Here is a 5,554-nt window from a genome sequence, read left to right on the forward strand (position 1 = left end):
GGACATTTCCCTAAATAAGTCAAAACACTAAATCAATTCTCAAACTAAGCCTAATTTTGAAAGAATTTTGAAAATAGACTAAATCGCGGTTGTGAACCACGATTTTAACATATATGCGCCTGTCTCGCGTAAATAGGAAATTTTAAAATCGCGATTACAAAACACGTTTTTGATTAAGAAATCGTGGTTACAAAACGCGTTTTTAATTAATTTTTTTTCTTCTGAAATCGCTGTTATGAACCACGATTTTATCCAAAAAAAATTTTCTTCTGAACTCGTTGTTCTAAACCACGTTTTTATCCAAAAAAAATTTCTTCTGAACTCGCTGTTCTAAACCACGTTTTTATCCAAAAAAAATTTCTTCTAAACTCGCGGTTCTGAATCACGATTTTGGCCAAAATATTTTCAAACACAAACTCATTCTGACACTATGACACACATATATATTTATTCCGACACTATGACACTATGACAAATGTTTTTAACACGATTTCTGTCTCTCTCACACTATGCCACACATATATATTTTGTAATAAAATTGAAACTAATATTATTTTAATATATAATTTATAATATAAATAAATTTTATTTTATAAAATTGAGACTAATATTAAATATATATAATAATAATTTATAATAGCAAATAATAATCAATTATATAATTTTTGTAAATATAAATCTTTTTTATATAATTTTAGAAATAATTTTTTACAAATTAAATTGAAACAACCATACATATGTATGTATATAACCTGTCCAAAAGTTAAAATGATAATTATTTTTTACTCTTAAATAATATTTTTTATTTTTTATTTCTTAACCAAATTAATTTTTAATTTTAAAAAAAAAATTCTAAAAATCAAACCATACATAACCTAAAAATCTTTTGATAAGTCATTTTTTACATTGGTAACTTATTTAATTATTTATTAATTTTACGACATTTTTACCCTCTGAAACATGTTTGGTAACGATTTCGTTTTCAGTTTTCAATTTATATTTACAAAAATTTTAAAAAATTATCATAAAAACTTGTTTGATATTTTTTTAGTTTATAAATGGTTGTCTCAATTTGTAAATTTGAGGAAAAAACGTAAATTCAAAAAATTAGTTTTTTTTATTAAAAAAATTATTGAGACAACCAACGTAATTATTTACAAACCAATGTAAACTCATTTTTTGAATGTAAATTCAAAAAATTAATTGAAAAAAAAATTAATTGAAGAAAAAATTTGTTAGTAAAATTTACTAATTTTTTGAATTTACGTTTTTTCCTCAAATTTACAAATTGAGACAACCATTTATAAACTAAAAAAATTATCAAACAAGTTTTTATGATAATTTTTTATATTTATTAAAATTATCAAACAAAAATTATTAAAATTTATTTATACTTATTTTGATGTGAGTGTGAGTTGTGTGTGAGTGATGTGTCAGAGAGAGGGCGAGAGAGTATGTGGTGTGGCTGTGAGTGAGTGCGTGGGTTGTGAGTCTTGAAAGCGTGGTTTCTAACCACGCTTTGTTTACAACACAGTTTTGTTTAAAAGCGTGGTTAGAAATTATGTTTTTTGGAAAAAAAAAAATCTTTAAAGTGTGGTTTAGAACAGCGAGTTCAAAAGAAATCTTTTTTTCGATAAAAGCGTGGTTTAGAACAGCGAGTTCAGAAGAAAAAAAAATTAATTAAAAGCGTCTTTTGTAACCGCGATTTCTTAATCAAAAGCGTGTTTTGTAACAACGATTTTAAGATTTCCTATCTATGCGAGACACACGATTTCAACACATATGCGCCTGTCTCACGTGGAATTTGGGATGTCTTAAAATCGTGGTTACAAAATGCGCTTTTGATTAAGAAATCGCGGTTACAAAATGCGCTTTTAATTAATTTTTTTTCTTCTGAACTCGCTGTTCTAAACCACGCTTTTATCGAAAAAAAAATTTCTTCTGAACTCGCTATTCTAAACCACACTTTAAAGAAATTTTTTTTTTCAAAAAACATAATTTCTAACCACGCTTTTAAACAAAACTGTGTTGTAAAGAAAGCGTAGTTAGAAACCACGCTTTCAAGACTCACAACTCACGCACTCACTCACAGCCACACCACACACTCTCTCTCCCTCTCTCTGACACATCACTCACACACAACTCACACTCACACACAACTCACATCAAAATAAATATAAATAAATTTTAAAAATTAAATGAATATAAATAAATAAATAATGTTTAAAAATAAATAAATTTTAAGAATTAAACCCTAAATCTTAAAATAAAAAAAATATATATATTTTATCCCTAAACAGTAAAGTAACGTTTGATAACGTTTACGTTTTTAGTTTATGTTTACAAAAATTTTATAAACTGATTTTTGTTTATTTTTAGGAAAACATAAATTACAAATGCGTTTAGTTTGAACAAAATATTTTTAAAAATTTTAAAAAATAAACTAAAAAGTATGTTTGTTCAAACTTAAAATATTTATATTTATATTTATTATTTATGACAATAATATCACACATATTATAATTGAAAAAAAAATTAATTAAAAAAAATAATTGAAAAATTTTAATTGGAAAAAAATACTATTTGAAAAAATATATATTTCAAATAAATTTTTTTTTCAAGCTTAAAATATTTATATTTATATTTATTATTTATGACAATGGGATCACACATATTATAATTGAAAAAAAAATTAATTAAAAAAAATAATTTAAAAAAATTTAATTGGAAAAAATAATATTTGAAAAAATATATATTTCAAATTTTTTTTTTCAATTATTTGAAATATATATTTTTTCCAATTAAATTATTTGAAAAAAAATTATTATTTGAAAATTAGGCCAAATTTTAATTGAAAAAAAAATTGGAAAAAATATATATTTGAAAAAAAATTAATTGAAAACAAAATTAATTAAAAAAATAGTTGAAAAAAAAAATTTTTTGAAAAAAAAATTTTTTGAACAAAAAATAATATTTGAAAAAATATATATTTCAAATAATTTATTTTCAAATAATAATTTTTTTTTCAAATAATGTAATTGGAAAAAATATATTTCAAATAATTGAAAAAAAATTATTTGATAAAAAATTATTTGAAATATATTTTTTTCCAAATATTATTATTTTTTTCAATTCAATTGTTTTCCAATTACATTTTTTTCAATTATTTTTGTAAACATAAACTAAAAACGTAAACGTTATCAAATGTTACTTTACTGTTTAGGGATAAATTTATTTTTTTATTTTAAAATTTAGGGTTTAATTCTTAAAATTTATTTATTTTTAAACATTATTTATTTATTTCTATTTATTTAAGGGGGATGCACCAATAAATCCCAAATTAATAACTTATGCACTGTTTAGTCCTAAAAGTTTTCTCATAGACTGAAAGGTCCCATTACAATGTTAATAACATCAGATACAATGTTAATAACATCAGAGTCATGTTACAAACATTGGATTTCAAACATCTAATGTTCATCAAATTTCAATAATGTTTGAAAATATAGGATGAAAAACATCTAATGTTCATCAAATTTCAAGAAATTTTGAAATTATAGAATGAAACATCAGATCATTTACATCATTCACATCATGTTGATGTAAAAATGGGACTAAATGGAGCATAAGAAAACTTTTAGGATTAAATGGTTCAACGTTTCAAAAACTAGGACTTATGGGTAAATTTTCCTTTATTTAATTCTTAAAATTTATTTATATTTATTTTGATGTGAGTTGTGTGTGAGTGTGAGTTGTGTGTGAGTGATGTGTCAGAGAGAGGGAGACAGAGTGTGTGGTGTGGCTGTGAGGGAGTGCGTGGGTTGTGAGTCTTGAAAGCGTGGTTTCTAACCACGCTTTCTTTACAATACAGTTTTGTTTAAAAGCGTAGTTAGAAATCATGTTTTTTGAAAAAAAAAATTTCTTTAAAGCGTGGTTTAGAATAGCGAGTTCAGAAAAAAAAAAACGATAAAAGCGTGGTTTAGAATAACGAATTCAGAAGAAAAAAAAATTAATTAAAAGCGCCTTTTGTAGCCGCGATTTCTTAATCAAAAGCGTATTTTGTAACCACGATTTTAAAACTTCTCAAATTCCACACAAGGCAGGCACATATATGTTAAAATCGTGATTATGAACCACAATTTAACCTATTTTAAAAATTCTTTCAAAATTAAACTTAGTTTAAAAATTAATTTACTATTTTAGCTTCTTTAGGAAATGCCCCTTCAAAGGGAGTTGTGTTCTGACCATTGAAAAGGTTCATGTCTTGTGTGGGACCCGCCATTCTTGATGAGTTTACGGCAGGTAGCACTGCAGTTCATGCCACGGTATATTTTTGCAGAATTACTGCCGAGTGGGAAAAAATTAGAAAAAGAAAAATGATTCAAACCTTTAAATTGTGAGTTTTAAAAGAGCTCTAATGTAGAAATTTTATTGTTTGATTTGATATTTTGGTCCTTTTTTTTTTCTTTTTATTTAAGGTTGTCATGTCACTAGTACTCTTATTAGAGCTATATTATTAGAGCTCTTAATCATTACTGTTAAAAAAAATAAAAATAAATAAAAAAAGTAGCTTATCAACAAATCTTTTTTAAAAGAGGTGTAACTTATTTTAATTTCATAATCTTTTGTTTATATTTATAAGTCTTGTAGCATTTTTTTCTACTTTCGTTTTTCTTTGTTTCTTTCCCTCTCTCTTTCTCTTTTTTGTTTCTGGCAATTGGCAATCGGCCACCAGCAACTACATCTTTTTTTATTTTATTTTTTTCTAATATATAGTCAATAGCAGCCGACAATCACCATCAATTGGAGTTCACCAGCAACCATCAATTACTAACTTCTTACTTCATTCTCACTAATGACGAAGGAGATGAAATTTCGACAAAGAAGATGAGTAGATCTATATCAAATTCAGTTAGATCTAAACCAAAAATAATTGTCAGAGTACAATCATCTCTATACATTTGTCTCTCTACTTCGATCTCTCAATTTTTCTGGCTTTTTTTTTGCTATACACTTCTCTTTTTCTGTTTTAATGGAGAAAATTTTCAAATTTTGAACAAGTTGTTTTCGAGTTTTAGTTACAGGCGATGAAAATTATAAAATTTTACAGTTTCAATTTTTTGGGTGCTGAAAATGAATTTTGATTTAAAACTGTAAAATTTTGTAATTTCATAGCATTCATTAGAACTGTAAAATTTTACAGTTTTATAACATGTTTTTTAGTTTGATTAATAAAGATAAATCACTTTTTTTAAAATCACTCTCTCTCTCTCATACACATCAAATCAATCACTTTTTTTAAAAACTCTCTCCCCAAAACAATTTTCCAAAACCATTTATAAAAAAAGACAAACCAAACAAGTTTTCGTACTTTTTATCTCAAAAACTACTCTACAAACACAAACCAAACACACCCATAACATTTTACAGTTTTAAAGTTTACTTTTTAGTTTGATCAATATTGAAGATTTTTTGCTTAAACCCTACTAAAATTGAAAAATAACATATATTTTGTTTTCATTGTTGTTTGTTGTTGTTATATTTTTTTTTATTT

Source organism: Camellia sinensis, chromosome 2 (assembly GCF_055761805.1).
Source record: "Camellia sinensis isolate YWXY chromosome 2, ASM5576180v1, whole genome shotgun sequence".
Lineage (NCBI taxonomy): Eukaryota > Viridiplantae > Streptophyta > Magnoliopsida > Ericales > Theaceae > Camellia > Camellia sinensis.